The following is a 16,048-nucleotide window of genomic DNA, read 5'->3' on the forward strand; positions in this document are numbered from 1 at the left end:
GACAAAAGTACATACAAATATAACAACAACCCAAATCAAGGTACAGAACATTTTCATCTCTCCCCAAAGTTCTCGGGCCCCTTGGCAGTTTTCCCCCACCTCCCCTCAAGTAACCATTGATCTGCTTTCTGTCAATATAGATTCGTTTTTGCCTGTTCTAGAATTTTCTTCTTTTTGCCATTTATATCTGTTGACATTTCTTCAATGAACATCACCCATTCACTAAAACAACGTCAGAAACAATAAAAATAGAATTGGTCTTGTCATTTTTTTTAGAACTATCCCCAAACCAACAGGAGCTTCATCACCTTGTCACCTGGAGCAGGGCACTGCTGGGTAGGAAGGGGGGAGGTGAGGGAGGTGCCGAAGCACGTTCAACCATTGCTATAGGCAGAGTGACATGTGTGGGTTCTCTGAGTTCTAGGTAGACTGAAATAACAAAACCCAAATCTGCATTCTGAGCCTCCATGCCCTCGCCGGTAAAATGGAAGTAATATTAATAACAATAATATTCTTCTCATGGGATTGTTGAGGATTCAGTGAGATCACAGTTTCTGGTATAGAGTAAAGCTTAATTCTCTTTCTTTCTCCCTCCAGCCCTGCTTCTCTCCCGCTGTAAGTTCTGCAACCAAATTTCTCCTTTAACACTGGACAGAGTTTCACTTTTTTTCTCTCTCTCTACTACATGCATACTGGGTTGGAAAAGGGTAAATTTGATGACAACCTGCCTTTAATTTCTGCCATTGTTTCTTCCTTTATTTCTGGTTGTGCTAGAACTCAAGGGGCTTTTCACAGGAAACACAGCAGGTCAGTGATCTATTGTCAGTATTAGCAGCAAGAGCCACAGATTTTATTTTCAAGTTGGGAGGAAACTGAGGCCCAAAGAAGTGAGGGGATTCGACCCAATCACAGAGCTCAGCAAGGAATAGATAGCATCTGCTCTGGGGGGGATGGTGTTCCCCGCCCCCAAAGGCATATGTTGAGGTGGTGACCTCTAGGACCTCACAATGTGACTGCAAAGAGGTAATTAGGTTAAAATGTGGTCATTAGGGTGGGCCTTAGTGGAATCACCGGTATCCTTATAAGAAGAGGACAAAGACAGACAGAGGGAAGACCACACGAAGGCACAGCAAGAAGGCTGCCATCTGCAAGCTCAGGAGAGAGGCTTCACAAGAAACCAAACTCGCTGACCAGACTCCAGACTGTAAGAAAATAAATTTCTTTTGTCTAAGCCACCCAGCCTGTGGTATTTTGTTATGGCAGCCCAAGCAAACTAATACAGAATCCAAGTATTCTGGCTGATTCTATGAGTCCTTGTTATATTCCAACTTCAAGGAGTCACTTGGGGTCATTTGGGACCTTGAAACATCCTGGATTTTACAATTTAACAAAAAGGAAGCAAGGAAACCAGCTTTTATTTAAATATCTGCTATGACACTGTGCTATGCATTTTTATATGTATTATTTCACTCAGTAAAACTTGTGGAACACCTTCTATGTACCAGACACCATTCTAAGGGCTGGGCATACAGCTGTGAGCAATGAAGACAAAAGTCCCTGCTCTCATGGAACCTACATTCTAAAGGAAGAGATAGATGATAAAAATAAAAGGGAAAAAATACATGGAGCATGTCAAATGGTAGGTGCTGTGGGAGAAAAATATAGCAAGGGAGGGGGTAAGGGGCATAGGGACTGCTGAGAGAGGGAGGGAAATTGCTAGACTCTTCAACTGAAGAGAGTCCTGGAAGCTTCACTGAGAAAGTGACAGTTGAGTAAGAACCTGAAGGCAGTGGGACAGGAAGCCATGCTGATGCCTGAGGGAAGAAGGTTCCAGAACGGCAGACGCCAAGGCCGTGAATGAAGTAGGAGTGTATCAGACTTGTTCGGGGAAAGTTACTTTATTTAGACCTCAACTCCACCTTGAGAGATGTATACTGTCCCTTTATCTAGGGAAGAAGAAATCTCAGACAGGTGAACTGACTCCCCTCAAGGTCACATACACAAAGCAAGTACTGCCCTTCTTTCTCCAGAGCTGGCAACACGATAGGGCAGAAGGGATGAATAGTAAGAAGGGGACATGGGGCTTCTCAGGAATGCCCCATCCTTTACCATTATGCCCCAGGACTCCACAAGTCGGGGCCTCTTGGTGCCTCTCCAAACATGGGGCCTCAGGTACTTCACAAGGAGCAGCCCTGCCTGCCTTGGCTGCCATTAGCTCTCCATCACACAAGCCATAGCATTGTTGTTGTCACAGTACCCCGCTGGTACCCAGGTACCAGCATTCCGTGGCCCTAGGCTTGTACAGTCTAGGAGAGTCAGAAGCAGACAACCAAGTTGAAGTTTCAAATAAGTTCTGGAGCAGCCCTATAGGGGAGATAAAAATTTAATAAGCAATATTTGATAATGGGGTAGTATAGTAATAATAAACTCCTTCCTATAGTCATAATTCTCCCCCATGGGTTATGTAATTTTTAACCTTCTTATAACTTGTATTTCCAAAATTTGTCACAATTTTTTTTCTTGAATAATTTTTTTTAATTTTTTGAGGTACAGTCGATTTACAATGTGTTAATTCTGCTGTACAGCAAAGCAACTCAGTTATACATATATATTCTTTTTCATATTCTTTTCCATTATGATTTATCACAGGATATTGAGTGTAGATCCCTGTGCTATACAGTAGGACCTCTTTGTTTATTCATCCTATATATACTAATTTGCATCTGCTAATCCCAAACGCCCAATCCTTCCCTTCCCCACTCCCCTTCCCCCTTGGCAACCACAAGGGGGTTGTCTGTGAATCTGTTTCTGTTTCATCAATATGTTCATTTGTGTTGTATTTTAGATTCCACATGAACGTGCTATCATATGAAATTGTCTTTTTCTGACTTATTTCGCTTAGTGTGATAATCCCTAGGTCCATCCATATTGCTGCAAATGGCATTATTTCATTCTTTTTTATGGCTGAGTAATATTCCATTGTGTATATATGCCACATCTTCTTTATCCATTCATCTGTTGATGGACATTTAGGTTGCTTCCATGTCTTGGCTATTGTAAATAGCGCTGCTATGCACATAGGGGTGCATGTATCTTTTTGAATTATAGTTCCGTCTGGGTATATGCCCAGGAGTGGGATTACTGGATCATATGGCAACTCTATTTTTAGTTTTTTGGGGAGCCTCCATACTGTTTTCCATAATGACTGCACCAATTTACATTCCCACCAACAGTGTAAGAGGGTTCCCTTTTCTCCACACCCTCTTCAGCATTTATTATTTATAGACTTTTTGATGATGGCCATTCTGACCAGTGTGAAATGGTACCTCATTATAGTTTTGACTTGCATTTCTCTGATAATTAGCGATGTTGAGCATCTTTTCATGTGTCCACTGGCTATCTGTATGTCTTCTTTGGAGAAATGTCTATTCTGCCCATTTTTTGATTGGGTTGTTTTTTTTTTTTTGGTTATTGAGTTGTATGAGCTGTTTGTATATTTTGGAAATTAAGCCCTTTTGGTCACATCATTTGCAAATATTTTCTCCTAGTAAGTAGGTTGTCTTTTCATTTTGTTTACGGTTCCCTTTGCTGTGCAAAATCTTATAAGTTTGATTAGGTCCCATTTGTTTATTTTTGCTTTTATTTTTATTGCCTTGGGAGACTGACCTAAAAAATTGGTACAATTTATGTCAGAGAATGTTTTGCCTATGTTCTCTTCTAAGAGTTTTATGGTATCATGTCTTATATTTAAGTCTATAAGCCATTTTGAGTTTATTTTTGTGTATGGTGTGAGGGAGCGTTCTAATTTCATTGATTTACCTGTGGCTGTCCAACTTTCCCAACACCACTTGCTAAAGAGACTGTCTTTTCCCCATGGTATATTCTTGCCTCCTTTGTCGAAGATTAATTGTCAATAGGTGTGTGGGTTTACTTCTGGGATCTCTATTCTCTTCCATTGATCCATATATCTGTTTTTATGCCAATACCACACTGTTTTGATTACTGTAGCTTTGTAGTATTGTCTGAAGTCTGGGAAGGTTATGCCTCCTGCTTTGTTCTTTTTCCTAAGGATTGCTTTGGCAATTCTGGGTCTTTTATGGTTCCATATAAATTTTAGGATTATTTGTCCTAGTTCTATGAAAAACATCATGGGTAATTTGTCTTTCCCTAATTTCTTGAGATAGATATGTTACCACTGAATTTCCATCTTTCTTCTTTTTGAGTCCATGCTTGTAGAGCTTTAAATTTCACTCTAAGCAGTTTTAGCTTTATTTCACAACATTTTATAGGTTGCAATTTTATTTATCATTCAGTTTAAAACATTTTATAATTTCCACTGTGATTTTTTTTTAACCCATGGGTTATTTTGGAGTGTACTTTTAAATGTCTAATATCTAGAAATTTTATCTTCTTGTTGTTGATATCAAACTTAATTCCACTGTGTTTAAAAAAAATTCTCTGTGTGACTTAAGTCTTTCAAATGTATTGAAACTTGCTTTATAACCCAGCATATGGTCATATGTTCCATATGCCTTTGGGGAAAAAATACGTATTCTGCAACTACTGGATACAGTGTTCTATGTTTCAATTAGGTCAAGTTTGTTCATTTTCAGATTGTTCAAGTCTATTTTTCTATTTACGTTTAATCTGCATGTTCTATTAGCTTCTAAGAGAAATATGTTCAAATCTCTCACTAAGATTGTGGGTGAGGTCTGACAATTTGTGCATTGTATGTTTTTAAGACTATACTATAAAATGTACCCATATTTAGAATTGCTATTATCTTCCCTTTTATTGCTAGTAATGCTCCTTCCTTTTAAAGTGTTTGTCTGATATTACTGTAGCTATATCTTTCATCTGTTGGTTAGTGTTTTTATGGTCTTTTTAATGGGACTACTTTTTTTTTGTCAACCGAAAAGAATACCAGAAACCTAACAGCTCTTCTACAGAAAGAAATGTATAATAGAAGAAAGGACCCTGAGCTGAAACTCAGAGGCTGTGGGTTCTGGTCCCAACACTCCTACTATAATATCCCCATAAGTAAGTTGCTTAATCATTTATGGGCCTCTGTTTCTTTATCTGTCAAATATTAAGGTGATCATATCTATGGGTATAATTAAAAATCATAAATGCTATATAAATGTCAAATAATTATATATGTTCTAAGTAAAATCACACAAAATCAGAAAGCAGCTTGCCTCCATTTTGGAACAATGAAAAGGTTTGCCTTTTCACAAAAATTTTTTTTCACAAATTTGTTTTTTCACATACACACAAAATATATAGAATATTCTTGGTCACTAGGTTCCCTATTCATCCAGGTTCCTTTGTCTCCGTTCAGCCCTCACATCCTCTCCCTTCCCTCTCTGTGCACCGTGACCTTGAAAATACTCAAAGGGATAGAACTTTGTTCATCTGCTATGGAAGCAAACAGGTCTCTTTAAGAGGAGCCCCTAAATTTCATGCCTTTGAAGACTCTCTCCTTGTTGTGTTCTTCCAACCCAAATGGGCCTCTCTACATGTCTATGGGAGACTTCAGCTAGGTGGAAAGGGCTGCTCTTGGAGTCTGTGTTTCTGCCGATGGCAGGTGGATGATGATTGTCACGGAATAAAAGAATGAATGGCGTGTCAGTATTAAAGCATCCTCTTGGCCCTCTCACATACAGTTTCTTTTCTCGACATAAATTGCAATCATTTTCTTGATATTTAGTGATCTTCTTTGAAAGATATAAGCCCCTTCACCTAACATTCAGCACATCCTTTTACCTCTCACACAATTTCTACATTGGTTTATGAAGATTTTTGTCACTAGACTGTGAGTTCTTTGAGGGAAACTCTTTCCACGGTAGAATAACCCAATCTGTTTGCTGATGGCAGAAGGATGAGGGAGAAGGATCAGTCTGGCATGACTTCCAGGTGTCTGGCTTGAGAAACTCAAGGGATGGCAGCACTGACTTAGGAAACATGGGAGGAAAAACATGTTTGGAGAACAAGGAGGGAAGGGTCATTTCGGACCTGATGAACCTGCGTGATGTTCAAATGGGCAATCTCAGAGGCAGTTGGAGATGGGTGTCTCAAGCTCAGGAGACAGGTTTGGCTGCAGACACAGATTTGGGAACCATCAGCATATAGGTGGTCATTGACGCCGTGGGAACAGATGAGACCCCCAGAAAGAGTGTGTAGAGTTAGTTACACACTCTTTTACTCCATTTTTAGTGCTTATCCCAGAGCAGGGATTAGCAAACTATGGCCTGTGGCTGTTTTTGTAAGTAAAATTTTATTGGAGCACGGCAACACCTGCCTGTTTGTTTGTGTCTTGTCTATGATCGCTTCACATCACAACAGCAGAGTCTAGTAGCTGCAGCAGAGACCGTATGACCTACAAAGTAGGAAATATTTACTATCTAGCCTTTTACAGAAAAGTTTGCTGACCTAGAGACTACAACATGTACCCTTGCTTTATTATATGCAATACAAATGAGGCCGTTGAGAATCCAGTCCTCAGTTTATTGCTGCCCTTTTGCAGTAAATGGATCTCCCTGTTGCTCTTAAGTTTTTCTGTCTTTGGTTCCTAAAAGTTTTACTGTGATGTGCCTTATAGTAAAACTGGGTGTGCCTGGGTGTAGCTTTCACTGAATTTATCTTATTTGGATTTTATAGAACTTCTTGAATTTAATGTCTTTAAATGATCTTGGAGAATGTTTAGTTATTATCCTCTTAATACTTCTGTCCTATTGTCTCTCTTCTCTTCTTTCGGAAGTCCAATTACAGGTGTGTTAAACTTTTTCAGTATGCCCCATATTTCTCCTATACTCTTTTCTGGATTTTCTGTGCTTTTTTATCTCTATGTTTTAGTCTAGATATTTTATAGTGATTTATCTTTCAATAAAGTTTCCATTTTTTATAGATTCCATCTTATTATCTATTAATCACAGCTATTTTAAAGTCTTTGTATGATATCTGCAACACCTAGATTTCTTCTAAGTCTATTTCTAGATTTTGTTCCTCTCTCTCTCTCTCTCTCTCTGTATATATATAGAGAGAATGAGATATCTATATGTATATGTATATATAGATATACACATAGATATAGATATATATATCAGTTTTTCTTGTCTCCTGGTATGCTTGACCGAATGCTAACATTATGTGTGAAAAACTATAGAGTTAAGGTGAGTCTCTGGATTATGCTAGCTTTTTGAGAGAGGTATCACTTTTTTTGAGGGGGCGGGTGTGGGTAGGCTGTCAGGATCATGAAGAATCATCTCAATCCAGTTTGTATTTGAGTTTAGTTGAGACTTGAGTTCCATACTGCATAAGGATTGGTCTATTTCTGGTCACTTTTATTGCTCGAGGGTCACTTCCGTGGTGAGCCAGGGACTTTGCAGTTTTTGTCTCCACATGGGTTAGACTGCTCAGAATTCTCCTTCATCTCTCAGTCTTGTAGTTGTCACATTCTATTTAGCTTTTCAGTAGACCACACTTTGTGGTTACACAGAGCTTCAGGAAGAAAAGCACTATAGAATTTTAGCTCTCTTCTCAGTGTCTCCCTTCCCTCATGTTTTTTTGACTCTTCAGGTCCTTAATGCCTAAGTAGCTCTCTATGATCTTCAAATCATAGCTAGAAGTGGAAATCACATTTTTTAATACAAAAGAAATGTATGCTGGCTCTATCAAATCAAATAATACAAATATATATAAGGAAGAGTTTAATAATTCCCCTTCCCCAATATGTCTCCTTTGTTGAAGTAACTAATGTTAAAGTCTAATAAGTATCCTTCCATTTCTTTATGCTCATATATGTAAATGTAGAGATTACTGAAGACAATTAGTTTGGGTTCGTTTTAAAAAATGGGATCACACATATACGTGATGTTGCAACTTGCAACAATTTTTTACCAATGTATAAAAATGTATTTAAAAATAACTGCCTAATATTCCACATATATGTCATATTTATTAAATCATTCCCCTGTTGATAGACATTCAAATTGTTTCTTTTCTTTCCAACCACATAAATACTGCAGGTTATTACCACTTTCTCGATTCTTGCCAATCTAATAGGTGAAAAATGGTATTTCAATTTACCCCAAAATATTTAAAGAATTAAAAAAATGTTTATTGAGTATTTGCATATACTCCTTTGAAAATTCTTGTTTATATCCTTTGTCCATTTTCCGTTTCTAACGTTACTGATTTGTAGGAGTTTTCAATATAATTCATGATAGGAACTCCTCATTTGCCACATGTGTTGTAAATACTTTTCCAAAGTCTATTTGCCTTTTAAGATGTTACTTATGGTATCTTTTCTCATGTAAACATTTTATACGCATAAAATGCCCATTTTTTCATTATGACTTCTGGATTCTGTGTTTTGCTTTAAGGCTTTCTCACTTCAAGCTTATAAAAATGTTTTCCTAAAATTTTATATTTTACATTTATATATTTATCTATTTTTTTTTTTTTTGTATGTGGTATGATGCATGGGGTCTAACTTGTTTGCCTTCAGATACTAACTTCATCTACATAATTTACTAAATAAAACTACCTTTTCCCACTTGGTCAAAAATTAAGACTCATATTCTACTTGAACCAATTTTGGATTCTGTTTCATTGATCTATTTGTCTATTACTGTGCCAAGCCCATAGCCGAGGCTTTCATCTTTCTGTAAAAATTTACTTGACTATTCTCAGCTCTTCCTCCATTGACCTTTAAAATCATCATATCCAGTGTAAAAAATATCAAACTAGGATTCTGGTTGAAATTTCATTAAATATATAAATTCCTTTGGGAAGGGTAGATATTGTTATGACATTATCTCATTCTATCCTAGGAAGCTGTCACTCCATTTAGATATCTTTTTTCACATTTTAATAAGATTTTTTTTTTTGCGGTACGCGGGCCTCCCACTGCTGGGGCCTCTCCCGTTGCGGAGCACAGGGACACGCAGGCTCAGCAGCCATGGCTCACGGGCCCAGCCGCTCCGCGGCATGTGGGATCTTCCCGGACCGGGGCACGAACCCGTCCCCTGCATCGGCAGGCGGACTCTCAACCACTGCGCCAACCACGGAAACCCTTTAATAAGATTTTTATAGTTCTACTTATTTAGGTCTTTTGCCTTTCTTGTGAACTTTATTTCTAGGTATTTTATAGTTTGAGGTTTTATTAAAAATGGGATTTCTTCCCCCAGAAATTTAAATTTCTGTTTATTAAAACTATTAACTTTTGTATTTTAATTTTGTATCCAGTCACTTTATTCAATTATTTTAAAAACAATAACTAACAATTATGGAGAACTAACTATGGGCTACACATTGTTTCAAGCATTCTAGTGTGTTAACTCATTTAATCCTCATAATATCTCTATAAGGTAGATACTATTATATCAGTTCTATAGATGAGGAAACTGAGACATAAAGTAGAATTTCTTAGTCTTTCTTGGAAAACAGTCTTCTAATCTGAAAATGAAAATTCTACTATTTAGCCGTATTTCTGATAATTTTTTGATCTTATTGTATTGGCTAAAACTTGAAAAACAATGTTGAATAACAGGAGAAATAATACACATTTTGGTCTTTTTTTCTTATTTTAATAGAACTATTATAAATAGAAATTGTAGGTAAACCCAAATGTACCCTAGTAATTTGATAAGGAACTATATGTTTTCAAATAATGATATAATAATAATTATTATTATTAGGGAGCAAAGAAAAAATAAAGGGATTTATATGTGCAAGTATCTTCCATTTGTGAAAGTATCTTCCATCCTTAAAGAAATCCTTGCTCAATCCCACAGCCCTGTTAAGATTTCTTCCCTCTGTAAGTAATAGAGTGCCCAACCAAGAGCGGTTTAAACCATAAGAAGTCAAAAGGAAAGTGATTTCAGGGTAATTCAGCAGCTCAGTAATATTATCAAGGATGCAAGACCTTTCTGTAATTTCCACTTAACTGTGACAGGGAAGAGAAATCTGACTCCATACTGGGTCTGTTTCTTTTACTTTAACCTTTGTATTCTATTGCTTTTGCTCCAAGTTAAGAATGTTGCCTCTAGCCTGAAATATACAAGATAGCCCATTCTCAAGTCTCTGACCTCTGAAGGTACACCGTTTTCCCATTTATATAGATAGAAAAATTTGCAGAACAGAAAATAACATTTGTCTTGTTGGGGGTTTACGGGAACATTGTTACCCAACCTACCTGGAGCAAGAACAAAGGATTTGGACACCAAGAAGTTTGCAACAACCAACCACACCCCATCCCTTTTTCATATAAAAAAGCCTGAATTCTAACTTGTGTAAAATGGTTCTTTGGGACACTAGTGTACCATCTTCTTGGTCTGCTGGCTTTCCGAATAAAATTGCTATATTTTGACCCAACACCTCATCTCTCGACTTGTTGGCCTGTCCTGCAGTGAGCAGTACGAGCTTGGTCTTGGTAACAAATTTTGGCAAAGGTAGCCAGCAGCCTTGCTGCTCATGGCCAGCTGGCTGGCCTGGTTGAGGAATTTTCGGGTAAGGCCCTAGCAGCTGCTGGGAGCACTTGTCCTGAAGATCTTCCCTTCAAAATTCCCTGAAGTGGCGCCAGCTGCCCCAGCGCTTGGCAGTTGGAGCAAGGAATCGAAATCTGGGAGCCGACTGACTCGATACAGTAGGGCAAGTCGCTTTGGTGTAGAGAGCCAGAAATTTTATTCCTTTCCATTTGGGTTTTTTTCCTCCAGAATAAACCAGTTTATTTCGTATTTGAGTGGGTACCCTGTTGGAGAGAGGAAATAGTTGCTGAACTTTTACCCAATTTGTGAACTAGTTCGTTTGTTTCTTTGAATGCTAGCATTTGTGTGTGCCATTTGTGTTTTGTCTTGTTTTTCTGTCTTTAAAAACTGCAGAATGTTTCAACTATCCCTAAAGAAAGTCCTCTGGGGTGCATTTTGGATAAGTGGTCTGATTATAGCTATGAACCCATGATTAAGAGAAAGATAATATTTTATTGTAACAATGTGGTGGCCACAGTACCTGTTAGGATCTCCACAAAGGGCTTATGCAGGGTTATCTTGGGACCCTGTGTACCATGTACTATCACCCTTGCTTTGTTAATTACATCGTTGTTTGCAGTTTCCTGTGTCATTGGTCTAGCCAGGGAGTCACATTGCATGGAGGTTGAATTGATGGTTCTTGTGATATGTAAAACCACAAGACCAAACTTGAGGGTTTGTTCTTTGGGTTTTTCACTTCAATTTGTTTTGGTACCATTTCTCCATTTACCGCCAAATCAGTTTTGTGCTATTTAAAACTTTTCCTGATGTCAAATGGAGGAAAGGAACAGAAAAAACAAACACACGCACGCACACACACACACACACACACACACACACACACACACAAAATGCTGTCTGTTCTTGTCTAAGAGTGGGACATTTCCAGGGAGAAGGAAAAGGTTGCACTTGGTTTCTAAAATCACCAAAAGCCCCAGCCCAGAATTCAGCTGGGTTGGTTGATGCCAGGATAAAATGGTTAGAGAGGATCGGTTGCTAGTTACGGTTTTACAATAAAACGCTGAGGAATGGTGGTCTTCAAATGGCTCTATATAATCCTACCATTAGAGCTATTCTGTGAAAAAGTGGGGAAGAATGATGAAATCCCCTTTGTGCAAGCATTTGCACCCTAACATCAGGGAAAACAAGAAAAGCAAGGGAACAAGAGTGACGATATATTGCTTCAAACCTTAACTCCTCTGGCTGAGCTGGCTGCCCCAGCCACTCGGCCACTATGCTAATGTATCCACCCCTTCCACCACTTCCTGCTTGTATATAGTCCACCCTACTCCCAATGCTGGGGCTCGGGAAGTGATGGGACTGGCTCCCCTTCCTTATAAGGATCAATTGGAAAATCCTGTGTTAGTTCCTGGGGCACAGGGACCTGGTTTGGTATTGCCATCTAAGACCTGACAGGACACCCAGTTCAGACCAGGAGCCACTCACTTTGCAGGGCAATTTCCCCTATGCTACTATTCCATGGGGGCCTAAATGCAAACAGTCAGCAGGCTGGGTTTAACAAAATTCAAGAAATTCAGCAAAAAACAAATGAAGACCCCTCTGAATTTTTGGAAAGGATTTATCAAGTCTACAGCAGATCCCAAGCCCCCTGAAAATGCTACCATGGTAAATATGAGGAAATTGCATTTAATTAGATGGTGCATTTGGAACAAACCCTTCTCAATCGGTAGATGTTGCTTTTAAAGTGTTCAACAATGGGAACAATGACAGAAGATGCAAAATGGAACGCCAGTCTTCTGGCATGGCATTGGATGCCCAGAGTAACCCAAAGAGAGGTAAGCCACCATTAAGGGAGGAACAATGAGCTACTACTGTAAGGACGAGGGGCATTGGAAATAAGATTGTCCTAGGCTAAAACATAAGAAGGAAAGCCATAAAAGAAAGATGGGAGCCTCTCATATGGTAGACAGAGAGCAACATTCTGATGATAAATGAAGATGCCCAGAGGCTCCCTAGGACTTGAGGCACCCAATTCCAATTTCACCACAGGAGCCCGGTAACGGTGAGGAATGAGCTGATTGACTTTCTGATAGTATGGGTGCAACATACTCTGTGGTAAACACCAAGGTGGCACAGAAAACATCTCGATCCATCCCAGTCACGGAAGTCTCTGGAGAAGTACAAAATCGTTTGTTCTTGCAACCTCTAAAATGCCAACTAGGGGACCTCACCCTGAAACATAGTTTCTTACATATGCCAGAGTGTCCAATCCCTCTTCTGGGTGGATAGCTCCCTTGTAAAGTTAAATGCTCAAGTAACTTTTTTTTTTTTTTTTGTCAGAACAGCTTAACGTCAGAGTCCCACCAGAACACACTTTAAACCCACAGATGACGCTCATAGAAACTGCAGATAAGGAGACAGAGCTCTTTCCCCACGGAGGCCTATGGAAAGGTAAGACCAAAAGGGTGGGCAGACAGCACCCCGGGGAAGGCCAAAAATGCATGGCCAATACAGATCCCATTAAAAAGGGATGATGGGACACCTAATCTAAAACAATATCCTCTGAGGTAAGAGGCCCAAAAGGAAATTCAGCCAATTCTCAAAAAGGTTTTGAAAACAGGACTGATGAAACCCTGCAGGTCCCCATACAAAACCCCTATTCTCCTGGTCAAAAAGTCAAACTCAGCAGAGTATCGCTTTGTCCAAGACTTGGGGGCTGTTAATGAAGTAGTCCAAGATTTGCACCCTGTGTATGCTCTGCTCACGACTGTTCTGGGAGAATACAGCTGTTTCTCAATTTCTGGACTTAAAAGATACTTTTTTTCTGCCTTCCTATTTGCAGAAGAATCACAGCACCTATTTGCTTTTGAATGGCAGGACCCAGAAACACAGGTGGTCCAACAGTATTGTTGGACGGTCCTGCCTCGAGGATTTAAAAATTCCCCTACCTTGTTTGGGGAAATGTTGGCTAGGGACCTTAGAAACTTAATATTGGGTGAAGGACTTTTACTCAATTTGTGGACACTTCGTTAGGGTGATTATCAAGCCAGGATAGGATCACTTCTCCAACAGACTGACTTGTCAGAATACCAGTCATTGTATTCAGAAAGGGACAGAGAAAGGGCCAAAGAGTAGGGTTTCACTCTTGATCACCCGGCTGGAAATGTAGTGCACCAGGAATTGTTTTGATCCCTGAGGCACTCCTGGAGACTGCTGTAGCACATTCATAATAGAACCCATTATGGGAGAGATGCTACCTTAAATGGACTCAGAAGTATATAATGGGGCCTAACCTACAAAAGACCATCCAGCGAGTCACTCAGAACTGCTTAATTTGTGCTAAAAATAACCCAAAGACTGCTGTTAGACCTCTCCAGATGGGGTCTCAACACAGAGGAACCTGCCCCACCAAGAACTGGCAGATAGACTTCACTCAGATTCCTCGAGCTGCAGGAAATTTCAGATACCTGATAGTACCTGTGGACACTTTTTCAGGATGGGTGGAAGCATATCCCACCCAGGCAGCAAAAAGCCTCTAAAATGGTTAAAGCCCTCCTTAAGGAAATTATCCTCCAATTTGGATGGTCTGGCACCCTTCAAAGTGATAACAGGCCTGCTTTTGTCTCTAGCATAACCCAACAAGTGTCTAAAACACTGTACTTTAATTGGAAACTCTCTTCATCCTGGAGACCACAATCATAGGAAAAACCAAAAAAATGAATCATACATTAAAAAGGAGCATTGCTAAAATATGTCAAGAGACTAATTTAACTTGAGATAACCTGCTATGGATTACTATGGCTCCTGGAAGCAAGCTTAAATTAAACCCTTTTGAAATATTGTATGGTAGGACATTCCAGGTGTCTGTCTGGGCAGGAGAATCTGTAGATGTCTTAAAGGACTTGACAGTCACCAACTATGTTAAGACTTTAGCACTATACTAACTTCCATTCGTGAGTTTGCTTCCAATAGGTCTGCCTACCCAAATGAGGAAGTCCTGCACCCCTTCCTGCCTGGGGACTGAGTCCTCCTCAAAACCTGGAGAAAACAAGGACCTGAACATCAATTTGCCACTAAGTGGAGAGGACCATACAAGGTGCTGTTGAACACTGACTCCTCTTGAAATTAGTGGGGATAAGACCATGGATTCACCACACCTGAGTATTACTCACTTTTCCAGAAACTGGATAGAATGAAGAAAAGCAGACTTGGTCTTATGAGCTGTTAGAAGGGCTTAAGTTACTATTTTGAGCCAAGCTTCCTATCAGATAAGTAATGATGACTTTTGCTCTGCTCTCTTGTTTCATTACACTGGTAACAGCCTCTTGTTGGAAAGGACCAAGGAGGGGAAATAACTCTACCCCTTCTATTAAATGTTTGGCAGGATCTAAAGATAACACAGAGCAGAGCATGCTGGATATCCTTATTCCAAGTGCTGGAACGTATGTATATGTTCAAGTGCTTGTCTAAGTATTGTGACAGGGCCATAAAAAGGGGAATCATGTATGCCCAACCAGGGACTCAGGAATACTTCCAGTCCCAAGTTGCTCAATTCCATCCCACGATCACCCCCTCACTGCCCCCATTCAGCAGGAAGTAGCCAGGGCAGTTGTCACCCCTTTTCCCACAAGATTGTCAAATGGACATTTACAGTGGAAACTGTAATAGGGAAGAAGAAACCTGACTCCATATTGGGTCTGTTTCTTTTACTTTTACCTTTGTATTCTCTTGCTTTTGCTACAAGTTAATCACTAAAAGGAAGTTGCCTATAGCTTAAAGTATACATGATGGCCCATCTCCTGGAACCCTGCCTCCCACGCCTACTGTGTTAAGCTAAAACACCTTTGTTTAAACTCACAGGAAACATCCTGACCAGGCCCACCCGTAAGTGGCTGCAGGGAAAAAGAAATTAACACATCCCGTCTGAGTCTGACTGGAACCAGGGAATATTTGCAAGCACTTATCACCTTTTTCACTTTACCTACTCACCTCACCCTCTTTGTTGTATGAAAGAAACTAGCATCCAAACCAGGGCAAGATGGTTCTTTGGGACAGTAGTCCACCCTCTTCTGCTGGCTTTCTGAATAAAGTCACTATTCCCTGTCCCAACACCTAATCTCTCGATTTATTGGTCTATCTTGTGGCGAGTAGTTGAGATCTAAAAAAGTTGAACTCACAGAACCAGAAAGTAGAATGATGGTTGCAGGGGTTGGGGCTGGGGTAAATGGAGAGATATTGGTCAAACAGTACAATGCCTCCTACCTCCTTGTTTGGCTGCCCTGCAATAAAGCCTGTTTCTCTCTGTAAAAGACCATTGCCTCAGTATTTGGTCTTTCCATTGTGGAGCAGGTCACAAGCCCACTTGCTCAGTTTCACTTCTACTTATAAGGTATAAGTTCTGGGAACCTAACGTACGGCACAGTGACCATAGTTACTAATACTGTATTGTACACTTGAAATTTGCTAAAATGGAAGATCTTACGTGTCCTCACCACACACTCAAAAATGTATATACATTAAATCATGTTGTACACCTTAAAAAAAACATGTAAACCTAA

The sequence above is a fragment of the Phocoena sinus genome, chromosome 2 (genome assembly GCF_008692025.1).
Source record: "Phocoena sinus isolate mPhoSin1 chromosome 2, mPhoSin1.pri, whole genome shotgun sequence".
Classification (NCBI taxonomy): domain Eukaryota; kingdom Metazoa; phylum Chordata; class Mammalia; order Artiodactyla; family Phocoenidae; genus Phocoena; species Phocoena sinus.